Source organism: Cricetulus griseus, chromosome 2 (genome assembly GCF_003668045.3).
Source record: "Cricetulus griseus strain 17A/GY chromosome 2, alternate assembly CriGri-PICRH-1.0, whole genome shotgun sequence".
NCBI classification, from domain to species: Eukaryota; Metazoa; Chordata; class Mammalia; order Rodentia; family Cricetidae; genus Cricetulus; species Cricetulus griseus.
Window position 1 is genome coordinate 327,375,619 of NC_048595.1, and position 23,133 is coordinate 327,398,751.

The following is a 23,133-nucleotide window of genomic DNA, read 5'->3' on the forward strand; positions in this document are numbered from 1 at the left end:
AGGGATATATTAGACTATAAAAAGATTGCTAAATGATGGAATTTAGCAGCAATTTTTTTTCAAGTCAATGACTGATACAGAACAACTGAGTGAGTCTTGAGAAAACAGATGCCTCTGGGGAACACTCCAGTGAGCCAGCAGGGCCCTGCCCCTTAGTGCTTGGAAACTAATACTGCAAGTTCATCAGGCTTCTAAGGGGTGGGCATATGGGCTTCTTGAGTATCCCATATTTGCCTGTGAATTACTTTTTTCTTCAAGTATTTTCTTTTGTTTAAAATTCCAGGCACAAAATGTTGTAAACTGTCCTTAGCCCACTGTGGTGGACTCCCACTATCCACACTGTGCCTTCCTCTTGCATTTCTTGAAAAAAAATGCACAAATTTGTTTTTAAGCACCAAGAATAATGTTGTTGTTGGGACAAGGTAAAGTGGGTGATACTAATACCCTGCTGCTGGCACATTTATTTCTACATCTGCTTCCCAGTTGGGCTCCCCATTGGAGTTATTTTCAGAAAGCTGTGCTTTTTTATTAACTGACCTTTAAGAGGCATCAATAGCAAATTCTATCCTTTAAAGATGTATTTTTATTTTATTTGCATGGTGTTTTGCCTATATGTATGTACATATGAGTACTATGTGCATGCCTGTTGCCTACAGAGTCCATAAGGGGGCGTCATATCCCCTAGACCTGGAATTATATATGATTGTGAGCCTCCATGTGGGTGTTGCAAACCAAATCTGGGTCCTCTGCAAGAGCAGTAATTTCTCCTAACTGCTGACCATCTCTCCAGCCTTGGAATTTTTTTTTTTTTTTAAGTAGTAGTCACATTCAGATTTCCTCAGTATCAGGCAAATCTTCATTTGCTTTTTCATGTTTCCACAATTTAAGAGACCAGGTCACTGAATTTGTGGGCACATCTGCAAGAGTACCCATAATGATCCGATAGCCATTTTGCAATTCACACAATCAAAATTCACATTTTGATGCTGCTGCTGCTGGAGAATATTAATTGTTTTCACAGAAATGACTTAGGTTTTTCCTCACATGGAATTCTAGAAGTTATTTGATTTTCATTTTATCATAACCGTTCAAATCAAAAGAAATAACTCAATCATTGCTAGAAGAAAAAAATCATTGGCCTAAACCCTCCTCAAATTACTTTTTTTGTTGTTTGTTTGTCTTCTTTTCTTTCTTGTTCTTTCTTTATCATCTGTAGATAGTCTTCTCTTTTCTACTAAGACACATATAACTTACATGAAATAAGGCATTAAGTCAAGTCATATGACAGTTTATTAGGTTAGATGAGTATACACAGGGGATGGGGAGGTGGCTTAGAGGACAAGGTGTTTGCTATGCAAGCAGGAGGACTTGAGTTCAAAAGCTTAGGAGCCATGTAATATGTGAGCATGATGGCATGTCTGTAATCTCAACACTGGGAGGCAGAGTGTGGAAGTGTGGGGACAGGAGGGTTATTGAGACTTGCTGATCAGCTAGTTAGTGATCTTGTTAAACTGGTGACTTTTGGGGTTTAGTGAGATACCCTTTTCATCACCACCCTTCACCAAATAAGGAGGAGAAACTGGAAGGCTCCCACTCTGCATGACTCCAGATCTACAGCATCCAACACTCTGTCCTGGCCTTTGTGTGCATCGGCATATGTATGGACATACCTGTGCACAGGCAAAGATGCATGATTAAAATGAAACCACATTTTTAAAATAAAAAAGTGCATCTTAAAATGTACCTTTAAAATAAAGCAGAGACACTTGATATTTACCTCTGGCCACGAACACCAACAAACACGCATGCATAAGTGCCTGAACACACTTGGGTATGCAATAAATAAATAAAACAAATAAAAAGTAAAGATGAGACAAAAATAAAAGACTGTGCAGGAAATTGAACATAGAAGTCTGAAACACTAAATAATTAGTACTGATATATTTGTTATTGCTGTGGTGGCTTCCTTACTAAAACCATGCATCCTTGGAATTCATAGTGTAGCAACGCATGCATCAAAATGCTTCACCCTGAATAATATTTATGGCCTCCAATATAAACATTGATTTTTCTATTAATTTTTATGGCTTTCAGTTTAAGTAATGATTTTCTGGTACAACATGTATATGGAATACAAGCTGTTGGTTTCTTTTTAGGATTTAAAACTTAATCATCATCTCTGCAAATCAAAGCAAAATTTCTTGGTAATAAAACTTGAAAAAAATAATAAAAATACACTCTATGGGGCCCCTGGTAGTAGATCAGTATTTTTTCCCTGGAGTAAAAAGGAATTTTGAGAGCCCATCCCATGTGAAGGAATACTCTCTTGGCCTGGACACATGGGGAAGTGTCTAGGCCTGGCCAAGGATGATGTGGTAGACTTTGGGGAGCCCCTTTTGAGGGCCTTACCCTGCCTGGGGAGTGGAGGGGGGATGGTTAGGGGCAGGTGGGATGTTGGGGGCAGTGGAGGGAGCGGGATTGACATGTGAAGCAAGCTTGTTCCTAATTTGAAATAATAAAAGAATAAAATAAAAAATAATAAAAATAAAATAAGCTGCTCTCTACAATCCTGAAGACTCGGTTGACAGGAGGAAAGGGGTTAAGAACAGAGACTCTGGGGTAACATCATTCTGTGTTGAAATCCACCCTCTGGTCCTTGCTCCTTGGGTCAGGACTCAGAACCCCTTTGTATGATGGACTCCTCTTTTGCATATTGGATGATTCATGATGTCACTTGGAGGTAAATTTGTCTAGTGCAGAGAAAGTGAATGGCAGTGTGCTAGGTACAAAATTCAAATCAAAAGCTACCTTAAAATAACCTTTCATTATTCTGGTAGCTATTGCAATTAGAAAAATGTGGGAGTTGTTTTGTTGTATTTTACTCCGTAGCCCACAAAGTGTCCTCACAAAGAGGAAACAGATGGGTGGGTCCCCTTAATTTTTTTTTCAAGTGTAGGGTAATGTGAAAGCAACTTACATTCAGTGGTAACTGGAATTTAAAGTTTGAGATTGGCTGATTCCTGGATGTTGTCTGTGTGTTTTCTGTGGCTACAAAATGCTTTCTGTCTAGGCAGCAGCATGAGCAATAGAGACTCCCAGTCAGCAGTGCAATCACGAGAAGAAGTAGGGTTGCATTGCAGTGTGTTCATCTGTGATGCTCAGTAGGCCAAGGGAATTAAGTGCAGTTTTCACTGATGATATTTTGCCTTCAGATGGTTTTGCTGGGGAATGACGCCATCACAAATCAAAGAGTACTCAGACATGCTGCCTAGTCCATGGGCAGCATGTTCAGTGTCAGCAGCTGCTGGACTTCTGTGTGTGTGCGTGTCTGGCACTGGATGCTGTTCCTATTATAAAAGTTGTGACCTTGCCACTCACAGAACAGATGGCATCGCCTGATTAAAGTCAGGCCATATTTAGAACATTTCTGTAAAGGCTGTCTCATTCAGGGAATCATTTCTGCCTACTGGTATGGTTTCTTTTCAATAGTTTAAACAAGCAAAACTTTTGGGCATCTTCTCATCGGGACTTTTCTGATCCCCTGTTTTCAGGACAGTAGGTATTGGATTTTCACAAGTAAACAGGTCACACTCTTTTAAAAGAGCAAGTGAACTCTTAGGAGTCTGTAAATGCATACAATAATTCATTAATGAAAAATAGTTTGTCCTAATAGAAAAATAACTTTGAACAAGTAGATGTCTGCTGAAGAAGATGCTATGAACGTCAGCCTGCACACGTGAAAGGAATGAAAGGCTGGCGGAGGAAGACTGAGTGAATGGTACTTCAAATTTTACATAGCACTTTAAACTCATCTGAAATAAAAATGGTCTGTCATATGCATATAAGTTGCGTGTGTGTGTGTGTGTGTGTGTGTGTGTGTGTGTGTGTTGGTGTGTGCATGTGTATTTTTGTGTACATGCATGTGTGTATATGTGTGTATATTCACATCTTCATGTATTTATTGTAGTTACTTTTCAGTTGCTGTGATAAAATACTTGGTACCCAATGCAAGTTGGCAAGAGAAAGGGTTTATTTTGTCTTACATTTCTAGTTCGAAGCCCATCACTCAGGGAGATCAAGATGGGTGCTCAAAGCAGGATCCACAACTCATGACTGCTTGCTATTCCACATCTCTGACACAGGATAGCACTCATAGCATGGGAGTTACAACAGGAGAAAAAAATGGAGAATGCTGCTTGAAGGCTGGTTCATTCTCTTAAATGACTAATGTTTAGCTAGCTTTCTCATGCAGTCCTGGACTAACTGCCTAGGGATGGTGTTAGCCACACTTGTCTAGGTCCTTCCACATCAGTTAATAATCAGAGCAATCGCTATATATATGCCCTCAGTGGATCTGCTCCATGAAGTTCTGCTATGGAGGCTCTCCTCTCAGGTGACTGGGCAGCAGCAAGTTGACAATTAGAGCTAATAATATTTACAAATGAGTGATACAAAATACTGAATAAAATTTGAACAAAATGCCAAATAAGACATTTCCACTAGACCTTATAATTTGAATGAGGCATTAGAGTCCAGTTTTAAGTATGTAGCTTAATTTATTTACATTCAATCTTAATTACTTCATTTAATTACTCCCCTGCCATTGAATCACATATGGTTGGATTTAGGAGAGGGCAAATTAAGACAGAGTTTGTAGGGTATTCATGATTAGGAGTTGAACAGACTTGTTTCTATCTGGACTCTGCCACGTAAGAGTGACCTGCCCTAAATCAAACACAGAGCTCTTTCTCTGTCTCTGTCTCTGTCTCTCTGTCTCTGTCTCTGTCTCTCTCTGTCTCTCTCTGTCTCTCTCTGTCTCTCTCTGTCTCTCTCTGTCTCTCTCCGTCTCTCTCCGTCTCTCTCCCTCTCCCTCTCCTCTCCCTCCCTCTCTCCCTCTCCCTCTCCCTCTCCTCTCCTCTCTCCCTCTCCCTCTCCCTCTCCCTCCCTCCCAATATCTGACTGTGGATCTCTGTATTTGCTCCCATCTGCTGTCAGAGGAAACCTCTGTGATGATGACAGTGATGACAGGACAAGTCACTGATCTATGACTATAGCAGAATGTAAAATAGAATCAATCATTTTATTAATTTCTTTTGGGGAGTTTTGAGACAGAGTTTTTCTATGTAGCTTTGTAGACCAGGCTGGCCTGGAACTCACAGAGATCTGCCTGCCTCTGCCTCTCAAGTGCTGGGATTAAAGGCATGTACTACCACTGCCTTGCTGACTTATTATTTTTTTTTAAAATACCAGTTGTGTCTGGTTTTACCCTAGGTCTCCGGAATGTATAGTCTCAGGTCTTTGGTTAGCCAAGTGTGTTAGGAGCAGGTTCCTTTACCTGGAGTGGGCCTTAAGTCAAATCAGACTTTGGTTGGCTACTCCCCACAAGTTCTGTGCCACTGTTTCTCCAGCACAATTTGCAGGCAGGACAGATTGTAGGTCAAAGGTTTTGTGGCTGGGTTGCTGTCCATATTTCCCTTTCAGTACCTGCATTGTATACCTTCCTGCACCAGAGACTAGAACATAGGGTGAAGGTTCAATGTAGGTAGGTACCAGCTCCACTTCCCTGTGTTTAGTGTGTTGTGTGGATGTCCTTGTCAACGGGGCCCTGATGTCAGTTTGTGGAGAGCAACCCTTTGTCTTAGCATCAGTCTGGGTTGTTTGTGAATTTCCATGGTACCCCCTTGGCCCAAAATTCAATTGAGTAACCCAGTTCCTCCACTAGAAGCTTTGCCTGGCTACAAGATAGGGTGATTTGAGACTCCATATCCTCATTGCTATCAGTCCTCATTAGGATCACCTGCATAGATTTCAAAAACTTTCCACTGTACTGTTTCCACACCACTCTCCAAAATGTCTCTCAGTTCCAGCCATTTCTCCCCACACTCAGTTCCTCCATCCCGTCTCCCTGCCACCTGATCGCTTCTGCTCCTGCCCCCAGCTCATCCATAAAATCTGTGCTCTTTTCTCTTTCCGGGGATTTCCACTCATCCCCTCTAGACTCCTATTTACCTAATTTCTCGGGGTCTATGGATTGTTGCTTGGTTATCATTTAATTGACAGATAATATCCACTTATAAGTGAATGCTTAGCATATTTATCTTTTGGGGTTTTGTTTACCTCAGTCATGATGAGTTTTTTCCTAGTTCCAACCATTTGTCTGAAAATTTCATTATGTCATTTTTATTAACAGTTGTGTAATGCTTCATTGTGTAAATGTACTACATTTTCTTCATCCATCCTTCCAGTTGAGGGACATCTAGGTTATTTTTAGTTTCTGGCTATTATGAACAAAGCTACTATGAATATAGTTGCACTTGGTGCTATGAACTTTCCTCTTAGTACTATTTTCATCGTGTCCCATAACTTTGGTTATGCTGTGTATTCATTTACATTGAATTCTAGAAAGTCTTTAATTTCTTACTTTTTTTCCTGTCTTGACCCATTTTTCATTCAGTAGAGAGTTGTTTAGTTTCCATGAGTTTATAAGTTTTCTGTTGCTGTTGATATCCAGCTTTAATTCTTGATGGTCTGATAGCATTATTTCAGTTTTCTTTTATCTGTTCAGACTTGCTTTGTGTCTGAGTATGTGGTTAATTTTGGAGAAAGTTCTATGATGTTCAGAGAAGAATGTATATTCTTTAGCTTTGGGGTGAATTGTCCTATTTGGTCCATTTGGTTTATAATGCCTATTAGTTCCAGGATATGTCTCTTTTGCTTTTGTCTGGATGAGTTGCCTTTTAGTGAGAGTGAAGTCTCCCATGATCAGTATATGAGGGTCAATACATGATATTTAAGGTATAATAATGTTTCTTTTACAGACTTGGGTGTCCATGTTTAGGGCATAGATGTTAAGAACTGAAATATTATCTTGGATTTTTTTTATGAGTGTGGAGTATCTTTCCTTACCTCTCTTGATTGTTTTCAGTTTGAAGTCTATTTTGCAGATTGCTTCTTAAGTCCTTTTGTGTGGAACATCTTTTTCCAACCATTTACCCTGAGGTAATGTCTATTCTCAATGTTGAGTTGTGGTTTTTGGATGTAGCATCCATTAAACAGTTTGTGTCTTTTTATTGAGGAATTGAACCATTGACATTGAGAGATATAAATGACCAATATTTGTTGATTCCTGTTATTACATTTTTGGTTGTTGTTGCTGGTGGTGTGTGTATGTGTATGTGTGTGTGTGTTTCCCTTATTTTGGTTTTGCTGGTGTGAGATTAAGTATTCCATGTGTTTTATTAGGTGTAGTTAATTTTAAGTTGGAGTTTTCATTCTGGCACTTATGGGGTGCTAGATTTGTAGATAGATATTATTTAAATTTGACTTTATCATGGAATATCTTATTTTCTCCATTTATGGAAATTGAAAATTTTGCTGGATATGGTAGTCTTGGCTGGCATTTGTGGTCTCTTAGAATCTTCAGCACTTATGTCCAGTTTTTTCCAGCTTTTAGAGTCTCCATTGATAAGCCTGGTGTAATTCTAATAGGTATGCCTTTATATGTTATTTAGCCTTTTTCCCTTTCAGCTTTTATTATTCTTGCTTTACTCTGTATGTTTAGAATTTTGATTAACATATAGAAAGAGGACTTTCTTTTCTGGTCCAATATACTTGGTGTTCTGTATGTTTCTTATACCTTTATATGCATCTCCATCTTCAGACTAGGAAAATTTTCTTCTGTGATTTTCTTTGAAGATTTTTCTAGGCCTTGAGCTGGGTTTCTTCATCTTTCTCTATTCATATTATTCTTAGATTTGCTTTTTTTAATGATGTCCCAGATTCCTGGATAGTTGCATCAGGAGATTTTGGGAGTTAGCATTTTCTTTGGCTGATATATCCATTTCTTCTATCTTGTCTTCAATGCCTAAGATTCTCTCTTCTATTTCTTGTATTCTGTTACTGAAACTCACTGCCGTAGTTCCTGTTCAAATTCATAAATGTTTATTTCCAGAATTCCCTCAGTTTAGGTTTTCTTTATTTCTATTTTCAGGTCTTTAAACGATTTACTTGTTTCTTTCAACTGTTTGTGTTTTCTTGAAGAGATTTATTCATTTCTTCCAATTTTGTGTGTGTGTTTTCCTGGATTTCTTTAAGAGATTTGCCTGTTTCCTCTTTAAGGACCCTACCATCTTCATATAGTTGATTTATGGTCTTTTCCTTTTGCTTCAGCTATGTTGGAATATTCAGTACCTGTTGTGGTAGGATAGCGGGCCTCCAGTGGAGACACATTGCCCTGGATGTTATAGATTGTGTTTTCATGCTGGTGTCTAGACACCTGGGTTTGGGATAATTACAGGTCTAGGTGCTGATTTCTGGTTTTGTCTTTGTTGAATAGGTATTTGGTTCTTTGGTTTCCATTTCCTCTCTGGATTTTCAGAGTGTATTGACTGTGTGTTGCCTGTTTTCCTGGCCTGTTCAGCTAGAGTGTTCACAGAAATTTCCTGCTGGTGTTGGAGGCTGGGATACTAGGATGAACTGGGGGAAGGAAAGCTGGAGGAGAAGGTCTTTGTGATCCATTGGTCAGAGAGGAAAGGAAGACCACAGTATGTTTCCTGCCATAGATCTGGGCAGGATTGCATCTCAGGAGCAGTAGGAGAGACCTGGGTCTGCCTTCAGGCCTCTTGTCACTCTGGGAGGAAAGGCTTTTGTGTTAACAGGGGGTGCCTGCTGGAGGTAGAATCTAGGACAAAGCAACAAGTTGGGGGAGGGAGGCTAAGAAGGGATGGTCTGTGGGACCTGTAGGAAATATGGGTGGGAACAGTGAGGGAGGCTACAGCTGGTGTTCTGTTTCACCAGTAGGAACAATGCTGAGGGATGGGTCTGGGAGAATAGAGAGAGAAAAAGTCTGCAGGCAGCCTACCTGCTTCTCTGGCAGGCATGACCTGAGGTTTAGCAGGGGGTACCTGTTGTATTTGGGGGCTGGGACACAGTGACCTATGGGTGCAGGAGGCTAGGAGGAGATTGTCTTTGGGATGCACAAGAGATGTGGGCAGTGGAGAAGGAAGGCTGGTGTTCTGTTGCAATACCAGGGATGAGACTCTAAGCTCGGCTTTCAAATCTAATACATGGAGCTTCTAATGATTGACTCACAGGGCAGCTTTGATAATTAAATGACACTCCCCCCTCATAGGACTCCTCACCCAAGCATCTACTTGGCCTGCTTGGCTATAGCTGCCACACATTAGGTACCTCAAACATTGGTTGTTTAGATTACAGAAATCTATGACTTAAATCAAGTGTGAGACTGAGTCTGAGCTCATCATGTTGGCTTGGTGCTCTCCTTCTGAGTGATACAAGAGGATATCTCTGACACTGCTGGGTGGTGGATGATTCCTCCTGTGTTTTTACTTCATCTCCCCTTGCAGGCATCTTCCAATCCTCCCCACCCCCGGCTTTTTTTCCTTCATTTAGGATACAGATGACAAAGGAGTAAGCCTCACCCCATTCTAATATGAGTTTATTCTAATTAACTACATCTGTAAAGGCCCATTTCCAAATAAGGTTACATTCTGGGTTTCTAGAAGGTGGGGATTTCAACAGAAAAATGTTTACTGTGCAATACAATTAAGTTATGACATGATCCAAATGTTACATTTTTACTGAACTAAGTTTAAGGTTTTGTTGAACTAAGTTTATTAAAGAGAGTCTTGCCCTGTCCCACAATCTTTTAAGTATCATAATGTGTCTAAGTTCATAAAAGAAAACCACAACTTTATTTATTTATTCCTTGTCAATATCTTCCACTACTCAGAAAGCTCTACAGGGTAGGGACTGTATATACCTGCGACAGACTTTCTGTCTTAGAAATTGTTCTGTTCTCTGTGTTCAATGGCAATACCTGGAATAAAGTAGACACTCAAATTATTTGTGTGAAATAAAGCTTGGTAAACAGTCTGGCTGAAGATCAGTGCTCCAAAAATGATAGGTGCTTTGATTACTTTTAAAGTCTTGTTCTTTGTCCAAATTGGTAGTCACTAGCCATGTGTCAAAGACATTAAATTAAAATTTCAAAATGTCAGTTTGAGTAACATTTAATGGCTAGAGAACTGGGCAGATACACTATAAAATGTTTCAGCTCTTGTAGACAAATCTTATTGGCCCCTGCTGGACATGAGGAGGAGTCACAGCACTTAGTTGAGGACATTAGAGAAAGCTCATGTCTAACCTACCTTCCCTGACAGAATTCCACAGTCTGGGCCTGCATTCTGCTCTTTGATACCACTAAACAGGCCCTACTTTCTTTCGTTTTCACAATCCTAGAACATAGCTGAGAACACTCCTCTCTACAGTTATTAAAATAAAAATACAGCCTCACATTTTAAAGTGCTACAAAGGGATTGCCTTTAAAATGTCATTAGCATAATAGTAGATACTGCAATAGCTATTTTTCACTTTAATTCTTCTTTTTGCTACTTAGATAAATAAATGCTAGGTCTATTTCTTTATCTAAATATTCTGCTTTTCACAATTTAAGACTAGCTATGTGTGGTTTTTGAATAAGAATGGCCCCCACAGGCTCATATATTTGAATATATCAGGGAGTGACATTACCTGAGAAGCATTAGGAGTGTGACCCTGTGGGAATAGGTGTGGCCTTGTTGGAGGAAGATTGTGACTGGGGTGGGGGTGGGCTTAGGGGTTTCAAAAGCTCAAGCCAGGCCTAGCTCTGCCTGCTGCCTGTGGATCCAGATGTAAAACTTCAACTCCTTCTCTAGCACCATGTCTGCCTGCATGCTTCCATGCCTCCTGCCATGATAACAATGCACTAAACCTCTGAGCTGTAAGCCAGCTCTGACTAAATGCTTCCTTATCAGAATTAATGACATCATGTGTCTCTTCAAAGTAGTAGAACACTGACTGAGACACCCCATGAGAAGTAAAATTTTCTAGGAAAGAACTGAATGGTTTCTTTTTTCAAGTGAGGCTACCAAGGAAGTAACAGGGGTGTGTGTGTGTGTTCTAGTGGTACTCTGTCACTTGTCACTTTCTGCATCCCAGAAAGTACCTGAATTTTCATCCTCAATTTCAGCCCCTATCTTTGGTGTACCAGGTGAACTTCATGTTGAGAGAGTAACCAAATGCTTGTGGATGTCTCTTTTGGTAGATGGTGCAAACCGTGACTATGAATAAAAACTCCTATGGCTTTATATAAAAATGTGTTGCTTCAGAAAAGAGAACACAATCAAAAGTGCACTACCAGACCCTGAACCATATTTCTAATTATGGGCTCATTAATACAATCTGCTAAGTAAAAGGGCATGCAGGGCATAATTAACTCATGATGCAATTAGGAAGGAGTAGAAAGCTTATTGTTTACATAAATGCCAGGATGTAGCTAACAACAAAATATAAGATATTTATGGAAGTGGTATGGTTTATTTTGATTGACATATTGACTGGATTCAGATATGCTTAGGACTTTAGTGAGGCAAATCTTTGGGAGTGTCTAATGAACTGAGCTAGTGAGGAGTAGACAGCACCTTCCTATGGTAAGAGTTTGGGGTTCAATAAAAGAGATAAAGTGACATTAGAATCGGAATTCATCTCTCTCTGATTCCTGATTTTCCCAGATGTAAGAAACTTTGTACAGCTACCAGGAGCCACTCCACGTCATACCTTCAATGTTGTTGTAGACTATACCCTCAAACCAGGACCTTTGTCCTTTGCTTATGTGTAGGCATCTGGCCACAGCAACAAGGACTGTAACTCATAACTCATACAGCAGTAAACTCAGACTGTCACCATTTAGAAAGAAGAACATCAAAGCCCTAGAGTCCATTGCAGACAAATTCTCTATTACTGTCACCTTATCCCTTGTTTGAATCAGAGGCTCAGTGACTTTTTGATGAGAATAGATAGTTCTAGAGTATTTATTCCTAGACTAACACCCATACCTTCAATCTCATCACCATCCCTTTTAGCTAGAGAGATTACAATGTCTTGCCTTAGATGATTTTGGGCCATTTGCTATAGACTACTGAAAATGGAGAGGTGGAATCTCAGCTGATCTGTAAATGAGTTCTTATTGCCTGATTTGGGTTAGAGAGAAGATTGCTTCAAAGGGGTAAGGGAAGAGTAGAAAATTCAGTGTGTACAAAACACAAAGCTTCCTACTAGGTCTACTGAACCCCCTTTCAAAAGAAATAGAAGTTAACATTTGAGGACTGTAGCAAGACAAAGAGAGAATATTTATCAGGTATAATTTGTGAAATAGACACTAAATATTTTATTAGCATTTGAAACACAGGAAGCAGGAAAAGCACATACATTCCCAGGGTTTTGAGATGCCTCTGTTTGTCAATCTGTCTTGATATTTTAGCTCATTGCTCATTAAAGCTATTACCTTAATTTATTTAATCAAAATATTGACTCTATTCTCACACTGCAAATAACTCATGACATGACTTGGAGCTTAATATTTTTTTACCCACCAGAAGGAAAACAAAATAATTCTCATCCTTTCACCTGTGGTATTTTACTTTAGCTTGCCAGGTTTATATTTTGTTTTGTTTTTAGGAGAAAAAGCTTTATGTTCTTTTTGGGGGGGGGACTATACACTTGCCATTAGCTTAACTGTATCACAGACTCTCAAAATTAGAAAGAGCCATTCAGTTATTCTATAATGCCATGGATATTAAACAAAGAATTTGCACATATTATTAAGGCCATGTAGGCTTTAGCTCTACTGGTATTTAACACAAAGAAGTAGTATGTATTCAACATGTACAACTTTATCTTTATGAGGGGGGGTGTGTTTGTGTGTGTGTGTGTGTGTGTGTGTGTGTGTGTGTGTAAAACATCAATATAGCTCTAGATCTCTGTTTGATTTAAACTACATTGACTTTGGTTGAAATATTTAAGGTATAGGAATATCATTTCATTGAAAGCTTCAGAGTCTACATGTTACTTTATGGAATCCAAAAATGGAGGAAAATCACAACAAAAAATCCCTTTAAAACTTTAATGACTAAGAGATCCTACATGATGAGCAGCCATTAGTTTGGGATGCAATGAGGATTCTATGAATAATATATCAATTGACTGATTTTCAAAGCAGACTGTCTCTGTGTTTTACAATTAAGTGAATGAACCTTTATTAATACTTGTAGCTATACTAAAGTCTCTTTTAGAAAGTCAAATTATGATCAAGATTTATGGTTATTAATGCATACAAGTCTTAACATTTAAGTATATAATAATCAGTCATCCTGATCTCTCCTATTTGACATTCTTTCCATTGCATAAATTTATTGACCAGAGGAAAATTGACAAATTGATGTCCACAGGTACGTGATACTCCTTTGTGTATGTATGTGTGCATATGTATGTTTGCTTATGCATGCATAAATGTATGTATGTGTGCATGCTTTTGTGTGTGTACACAGGTGCACATGCCACTCTTCATGTGTGGTGGTCAGAAGACAATACCAAGTGGTAGTCCTTAAAAAATACCACCTACATTTTTTAAGTCTGGGTCTCTCTTTTTGTCATCTACTACTGCACATACTATGCTGACTGGCAAATCTCCAGGGATTCTCCTAGTTCTTCTTGGGGTCCCAGATACACATGATAGTGTGATTGGTTTATATGAGTTCTAGAGATTTGCACAGGCCTTTTATCCACTGAGTCATCTCCGCAACTGTCCTTTCTTTTTCTCTCCCTTCCCCCTTCTCTTTCTGCCCCTCCCCTCTCTGTTTCATCTGAAGAAATGAAGGTTGTTGCATTAAACTGTGCAGATTATCTTTGGGTGTGGATTTATATTGCTGAATTTTAAAATGCTACAAATTCAGAAACTTCAAACATCCTTTTTCTTCCCATCTTACAGTTCCTTATGTCAGAGACCTAGAAATCGTAGGGCTGAGTTATCTGCTCACTTATTCATAAAGCTGAAAGGCATTGGTCAAATAAGTCCTGGAGCTCAGAATTGTATGCCAAGATTATTTCTGCCTCATAAGGACTTACATATTTATGCAGTTGTATGATGGTATTTCCTGTTTCCTTCTTAGCTATTACCCTTACCCCCTTCTCTTAAAGGCCACTCTCAAGCCCTTCCACCACCATTGTTCCCTCCATCTGGGCAATGCAGAATACCCCTGCTCATCATTCTCGTTTTCCAGAATCCCTCCTCTGTGTCCATCCACAGAAAATATTCTGCTTTTTATAGAACTCATACTTATAGGGTCGACCCACCTCAAGTAACACCCTATCTTTAGGATAATTAATTACAATATCCAGTCTATGTCACAACCTAATCATTAACTGACATTTAGGCTAAAGATAATAGAGGATATCTTAGTTTTTTTGTACTAGCTTTGTTTTTTAGTTAACTTCTTTGACGGTTTCATACATATGTATAACATATTCTGGTCACATTCATCTCTTTCCCCCCTCCCACCCATACTAATCCTTTCCTCATCCCAGAAGGTCCCCATATTATTCACATGTGCTTTTGTGTTTTCTTTGTGACCCATGGAGTTTCTTCAAGTTCATCTCTGAGGGCATGGGTGCCTAGCTGTCTACTGGATCAACCCTTCCTCTCTCCCAGTAGTTACTTGGGAAGAACTGGGTTCCTTCATCCCCATTTCCCCCAAATGACCAAATGTTTACAGGTCCAGACTTGTGTAGATCCTATGCAAGCAATCGAAGCTGCTGTTGAACATTAGCAGTACAGGCTCATCAAGCTCAGAGACAGTGTTACGCAGCCATCCTTTCTATGTACAGACTCTTTCATTCTTTCTTCCCTTTCTCCTTGTTCCACCACTCCTGCCTTTTCTCTGCTCAATCTCAAGAAAGTCATGCTCTTAACACCAAGCCATGTAACAGCTCAACATCCCCTTGGGGAGTACTTCTAGTGATTAAAGTCATTAGCCTGAAATAGATCATCAACACATTTCCTAGTCAACAGGAGATCTGTGAATCCAGAGCCAGGTACTAAGAACCAAGGAAAGTATTTTGAACCATGGCAAGCACACCATTGCTTCAAAGTTGCATCTAGTACAGTGGCTTTTTCCATACTTAACTAAATCCCTATGATCATCACATCTCCTCAGTCTTCTGTTCCACCTCTTTGTTCTGTATCTTTATGATCACTCTCCAAGATGAAACACCTTTTGGGCTTTTACCTAACATATTTAATTTGTATTGGAGGTCTTGAGAGGCATCATCAACTTGTTAAGTTTTTCATCGCAAAAGTAAATATTGCATTATTAAATAAGCACATTAATTATGTAACTAGCCCTAAATTCAGAATTTTTTTAAAGGATGTTTTTAAATTGTCAAAGGAAACAGCATCCTTGCTCATACCCTAATTAAGCTTAGTTTCTTCTGCTCCAACATTTTCTGTGAGGCTCTGTCCCCTCCTGTGACCCTTGTATTGTTCAGTCCAGTACTGAAGAACTCTGTTTCACACATGGGCCACACTTTCTCCTCCTGACCCAGCTCCTACTATTGCTGTTAGCAACAACCTTAATCGTGGTGACAATTTCTTCAGAGTCACTTCGTCTCCACTTCTGTGAGACAGCAGCTTGATGATCTGCTTCACAGCTCTTGCAGTTCTATAGTCCTGTCTCCAAGTTGGAAGCTTAAAAGTGTCACAGTTTCATCTTTTTGACTAAATTCATTAATTGCTTACCACATACACTGTCTAAAGCACCACAGTTTTGTTTGTACAACTTTGAGAACAAACAAACTAATAGAATACGAAATCTCTGAACTTTTAAAACCTCGGCACCCATTGTTGTCTTTTAAGCATTATGAGAAGAAAAAAGGATGGACAGAAGTTCAAAGAATAATTCTGTGTGCTTTTATGTGGGATTCGATGTCTTAGCATTCTATTATTCTACAACATATTACAATTTTCTTATTTTAAGTTTACAACTTTGCCTCATTGTATGCTAACACAAAATAAAAATGACAAGAATGCTAAAATGAGCAAGCATTTATGAGTATTCATAGTGTGATATATATTACTCTGAGCACATTATATGTATTACATTATTTTAATCTTCACAAGTATTTCATAGGTTGTGATTTTTCTATTTCTTTTCCCCCTTGCATGTATAGGAATTTTCCACCCACAGTAATTATAGGACACATGTGCCCTGAGAAGAATTGTCTTAACATCTTCCATCTAGAACCACTGCTTATTTATTTACCTTTTCCTAATCCTTTTAGAGATCTCTTTTTGAAATGAAATGATTCTATGCTTGCCTTTCTTTTACCTTTCTAGCTAGCAGAAAGAACTCTTCTCCTAATCCCATTCCTGGTCCTGTCTTTCTACCTCTAATATCTTTAGGCTATTCCTTTCCTCATTAATGGACTTCTGTCCCTATAACAATGGCTACAATGGCTCTTTCTTTTCTGTGCAAAAATAATCATTAAAAAACAAACAAACAAAACATGGTTCAGGGGTTAGGAGCACTGGCTGTTCTTGCTGAGGACCCAGGTTCAATTCTCAGCACCCATATAGCAGCTCACACCTGTCTGTAACTCCAGTTCCACAGGACTCAACACCCACTGCAAAACACCAATGCACATAAAATAAAAAAAAATAAAAAGCCAGAAAGAAAAGTGTCCCTTACTCCAATGTGTGAGAGCCCCATCTTCCAGTTTTCCCCACAGCCTTTTAAACTTCCAGAAAGAATGAGGGTACTGTGACTCTGTTAGGTTCCAGAAATGAGGGAGGAGGCTACTATGGTATTGTGGTACAGATGTGGTCCTATGCAGCTTTACTTGCAGCAAACAAGTGTTCAATCTGACTGACAGGTGGAATTTTATGGCCTCTGCTTTCTGAGACAACCATCAAAACAGTTCAGCACATAGCTGGTTTTTGTTGTCAGGAGTTTTAGTCTTTGAAGTCTGCAGTCACATGCAGATTTTATTTTTTTCCTGGTAGTTTATCATCAATCTAATGATAATAAATCAGCATCCTGTTGTCTGATTTCTGTCTCTATCATTTTCTACTATGATACTGGAATTCCTAAAGAAAAAGGAAGGCCAATGAACATCTGATAAGATTTATTGTTTTTATTTGTCTTATCACTTAAATGTATGGCGAGTAGACATCCCAGTTTTTTAGTTTTAATAAGACAATTCTGAAGTGTGAAGGATCGAAAGTTTAACTCATTACTCCCCAGCTCTGAAGTCCCTTTGTCAGATTATATTTACATGTTAAGCACAGAAGGTTTCTTTTCAAACATGCCTTCCACTGTTACATACCCTGTTTTAGCAACTGGCATTCTTATTCTTTGTGGATTGATTAATTAAAGATGAAAATCAAATAACAAAATTTGAACACTTGAGTATAGGAACTCTTGATGAATTAAGAGCCAGGTTTAGTAGGATAACACTTGTGGTACCTTTTGTTTTGTAAGCAAGATATTCTGTGACTCTTGACGTCTTTGGAAACCCTGAACTGTATCATTGAAGGGAAGAGAATAAAGAGAAAATAGTCCCTTAGAATTCTCTAGGAATTTCCAGGGTGCCTGTGAACACCCAGTCATTATTTTGCTGCTTTCCTAAGCTGAAGCTACATTTATGTGTATGCCAGGTTTGTTTTCTAATCACATGTAAAGCTTTCAACTGGTAAACTCCTTGGAATACTTATAATTCAAATAGGCTCATGTCACCATGGTGACAAAGATGAGTTCATTGGATCCCTACCCCATGGATCCCAGATTCTCTATGGGCAATATGAGAGATATTTTTAATTTTGGCCATTTATATATGATGCAAACAATAATGCTATATCATCAATCTTTGAGGAGATATTACCAGTCCTGCAGGCTCTGGTATTGGCTGGTGAGTAACTAGCAAGGGCAGTGCTGTCTACAAACTGAAAATTGAAATGATAGGATATATTTTGCATGCAGCCTTGAGTGGCATACTTAACTTAGATGGCACAATCAGAGTGGAGTATTTAAACTCCAAATCTTGGGCAGGACATAAGGGAATTAAGGTGCAAGAGGTTTCTCTAGCTTCACAGAAGAGAGAAGTTTTCTGGGCATGGTGGCCCGCACTTGTAATCTCAGCCATCAGGAGGTTGAGACAGGCGTATCCTGAAATTTAAGCCAGTCTGGGTAACATAACAGGATCTTGTCTCAAAAACAAACACATGAAAATAGAAAAGAAAGAAATGTGACAGTGCTATCCTGGCTTCATTGACTGTTAAGGAGAAGTAACAAAACTCTCAAGGCCTTGCTGTTTCTCCTTGCTGGGTAACTGTTCAAATTCCTTACCTCCCTTAATGTTTTCTTGGGCACAAGCCTTAAAACCAAAAGTGTCCCTCCAATTCCCCATCTCCAGTGATTGTAGAACCTGGCTAAAGCACATAGGCAACAACTGTGCTGAGTATTCATGCTAAGGTTATTTCCACAGAAGTCCTGATTTCCCTTGGTCCCTACATTGAGACATGAGGTAGCTCACGGATGCTCCTATTGTACACAATGGACCATTCATTGTCTCACTTTCTTTTCTTCATCTTCCCTAAATCCACTAACCTTGACTTTAGGTCTGCTTTTGTTACTAGAATCCATCACCGAATGCTGGATCTTCTCATCAGCCCAAATTGTCTTCATCAGAGTTGGACTCTTAATCACAAATTATCCCATTAGTCAAGACAGCATCCTTCCATTTCAACCTTTCTCATCACATGAAAGTTTGGAACTTCAGCTGCTCTCCTTGAACCATCCATTACTCTGGGGCACTCAAAGAGGGAAATTGCAAAGCAGAACTTATCTCCCCTGTAATCTCCCCGTTTTACCCTAGTATTTTCAGGAGAAAGCAAAACCACAGATGTTGGTGGCATAGTCGGTGTATGATCTTTGGATTCAACTGGTGAGAGTCTCCCTGTTACCAGAAACTCTTCGTTTTATATCCCTGTCTCATGACCATTTCTTCCTTAAAAACCATTTCCCAAATCTGTGCCTTAATTCTCACCTTTCTACCTTTTCATCTAACCTACCCTTCACCCACCACTTCTCTGCTCATCTCCCCTATTTACTAGGTCTTTAGTATTCCTAAAGCACTCCCTATGTAGGTGGCCTTTAGTATTTGTACTTACATATGTGTAAAGCACCCATTAAAAAAAGGAAAGAAAAATCAAACACACAGCAGAATATCACTGGCCCTCCCTTTTCTCCCCGCCTACAGTTGTCCTCTGCCCAGTCCAAGGATTTCTCGCTCTGACCCCAAATTTTGACTTGTCCTCCAGCAAGATACTGACATTTTTAGGGCTAACCCTGAAGGAATCATTTTCATCTTGTCTCACTCTTTTCTGCATTTGAAGAGCATTGGTCTCTCTTTGTTCTTTAACCAGACATCCTACCTACCCACCCCTACCCTGATTTAAGCAGACACCCCACCCAGCCGCCCCTACTGAGCACCAGGCTCTCTGCTTAGTTTGTCAGTTCTTGGTCCTTTGAAGTTCCTGAGGTTTTGCACACCTCTGAAAAGACAGTGATCTGGGCTTTGTTCTCAGTCCTTTCTATTCTTATTCCATATCCCAGGGTGCTCAAGTGTGGCCATGCATTAAAAGTAACCACAAAGCCTGGGAGAATGTAGCTGTCTTCTCCCTATGCTTGATCATCTGAGTCTGGATTACTAGGGGGAGAGGTCATACACTTCTTTTCATAAAGTCTGCTAGTAGCTGTGATGTGCAGCCTAGACAACCATTTGCCATTATTTGCAGCACTTCAAATGAAACTCTGAGCTTAGCATATACTAGACAAGCCCTTTACCTCTAAACTGGTTCTTAATCATGCCTGTGCCTTTGCAGCCAATGCCATGGCTGCCAACCTATTATCTCCATCATCCAAACCCCAAGCTTTCATTCTTGCATTCTCTTTCTTTCTCATGTATGTATGTATGTATGTATGTATGTATGTATGTATGTATGAGCTCTATTGTACCTCCTTTCTTCCTTAATGAATGATGTCACACTTCTCCAATGTGGTAATGCTTTCAACTTATTTCTCACTTTTATCTCCCATAAGAAATTAAAGTTCAAGTCATGGCAGTTTCACCTGTAGTGTTCTTCAACAGTTTACTGTTGCCCATATGCTCATGTACAGCTTCAAGCTAAGCCACCAACTTTCTCTTACAAGATATTACATGTGTCTTCTGTTAGAACCCTCTTGGCTTTGCTTACTTCTATTCATTTATTTCTCACACATTACAGCTGTGTTACATGACATAGATGTCTCCTCAGGACTAGGCCACTGCCTGTTCCATTCCTCCCTTGCTTCAGACAATCCCAAGTTTGGGTAATAATTATGTGGCTTTTCAACATTTCTTCCTCTTTTTACTTAGACTACCTGCTTTTCTTTTCTTTCTTTCTTTCTTTCTTTCTTTCTTTCTTTCTTTCTTTCTTTCTTTCTTTCTCTTTTTTTTTTAATTTTTGGTTTTTTGAGACAGGGTTTCTCTGTATAGCTTTGGAGCCTATCCTGGCACTCGCTCTGGAGACCAGGCTGGCCTCAAACTCATAGAGATCCGCCTGCCTCTCGAGTGCTAGGATTAAAGGAGTGCACCACCAACGCCCGGCCTACTTGCTTTTCTTTAGCTCAATTTTCTGCTTTCCATTACAGGTCAAATGCTATTTTCTAGAAATAATCTTTACATAAGTCTGTATCACAGACTCCTAAGCGCTTCCTGTATGTTCCCTCTCACAAAAGTCCATTTTCATTTCTTATTTATTTATTCATTTATTTTAAGCTAGCGACAAAAAATTAGCTTTTGATACATATGTAACTTGTTTGGCCCTCTTCCCCACTGTCCTTACCATGCTCTTTGCCCCACCTAGTGGTTCCAGTTTACCACCCAGATTTGTCTCATACATGCACGCACACACACAAATGCACACACACTTCTATATCCATATATGTGTATATCTATTTCACTTTTTTTGTTTGTTTTTCGAGACAGGGTTTCTCTGTGTAGCTATGGAGCCTATCCTGGCACTCGCTCTGGAGACCAGGCTGGCCTCAAACTCACAGAGATCCACCTGCCTCTGCCTCCCAAGTGCTGGAATTAAAGGTGTGTACCACCAACCCCCGGCTTCTATTCCAATTTTGAGATAAAACATTCATTTGTCTTTCTGGGTCTGGCTCATTTAATTTAATTTTCTCTACTTTCATCCACTTTTCTGTACATGCCATGATTTCAATTTTCTTTAGGGCTGAAATGAAGTTCATCTATCTATCTATCTATCTATCTATCTATCTATCTATCTACTTTCTATTTTATACATGAATGTATATCCTTTTTGATATTCATTCTTCTGTTGATGGATCCTTATGTTTGAATATTCACATATCTTTCTGGTATATTAGAGTCCTTTGGGTATATATATCCATATATCCATATCTTTTGGCTATATATGATGTATGTGTTCTTATAGCATATTAAAGCATGCCATATACATGCTTCTTGACTATCTGATTTTATGTTAATTGAATACAGGATTTTTTACTTATTAATTGAATATTTTGCATCATATAACAAAAGATTATTGAGATGATGAAATGAAACTTTCATAACTTAGCCAAAAATAAGCTCAGAAAGCAATGATTGAGAGATGCTTAGAGTGAAGTTGTCAGCAGGTTAGAAGCTTTAAGTAGAATGATTGACATAATAAAAATAAGCTTTTACATCTTAATAACCTCCCATTGCTGTGGTAGGCCTTAGGTCTTGAGGGAAGGTGTACACACACCCTTTTCTGCAATGAGTGTAGGTCTTGACATGCCCAAAATAAGAACCAAAGCTGAATCGTGATCACGATGAAAGTGAATTTATACCAAAAATACATTTAAAAATAGTGTCAGTATGCATGCTAACAATTCTCTGTGAAATTCTCGGTGTACTGATTGGATGTTAACTTTAGCATTACATCCATCTTTATACATTCATTTTCAGAGACTTGAAAAGACAAGGGACATTGGTTTATAACACTATTTGGGGTATTGCTAGGAGCTGGGCACTACAAAGAGACAGATATATGATAACTTGGAAATAGATTTTTTGAAAGTAGCATTGATACTCAAATTCAACATGAGTTGCCTATATGGGAAATTGGGAAATTAGATTTATCACATAGTTATAATTTCTAATGGAATGAGGAGTCATAGATTTGAGCATGTCAATACTTGGTTCAGATTCAAAATGGAAAATGCTGAAGCAGCAACATACCATGTTGAATTACTTTTTTATAAAACTTCAAAACTAGAAAGAATTGGTTTGCAGGTTTGTGTATAGAGTGAACTAAGAATTAAAATGGTGTAAAATGTTGTCTTCTTGAAATCACAAGATAAGGGAGAAACCATGTAATCATAATTTCAAAATTTAAAAGACATTGCTTTTAGAAATTGTGTTTGTAGGCATGTTTAGTGTATACAAGAAATCAAATGCCCTTGCTGATTGATATAGCATCTGGACAGATGGTACGTACTTATAGGAATATCCCTTTGTTGTTTAGACCCCTTCATGGATGTTTTGACCATTGATAACTCACTAATATAGTAAAAACTACCTATTTTATTTACCATAACATGTCCTTCCATTGTAAATTCTGTCAAGAGTGTAAGAAAGGTGGCATAAAGAATGGTATTCTTGTTAACATCACATTCCAAAGAAGTTCTAAGCAAAATAAAAGTTCAGATTGCCCTAGGTCACTGAGATTGAAATTTGAAACTCTGCAGCTATAGAGCTATTCTCCCAGTGCAAGGCAAAAAAAAAAAAAAAAAAAGACTGGCTACATCCAAGCAAGCATGGACAAACTTTGTTACTCACCTAATGTTGAGTATGCCAACTAAGTTTATATCCACTGAATATCTTGAACTATGGAAGGGTCAGTTGATTAATAACCATGTTTCCTCAGATGATTTTCAGCCATGAATGTATCTTGGTGAATTTAAGTTAGCTGCCCAGGATTCATTTACACAGAGTTCATCAAAATGTCATGGGTATGCACTGAATGTCCAAGCAACCTGAAAGTTTATGGGTCTAGTTCAGGATTTTTAAATCTGCCCAGAGAGTTATACTGTACTAGGACTACTTTATTTGATGATATATTCTAGGAAACTTCCTAGTTGATTAGCTTGTCTAGTCAACTGCTGATCTAGTCTGTATACCAATAGAAAT

General features: G+C 38.8%; 1 protein-coding gene across 2 annotated transcripts in view; it reads left to right on the forward strand.

The window, feature by feature from the left end:
- The window catches only part of Pde4d (phosphodiesterase 4D), a 1,264,694-nt gene that overhangs the window by 709,183 nt on the left and 532,378 nt on the right, over positions 1-23,133 (forward strand). The gene's annotated exons all lie outside the window — the stretch shown is intronic.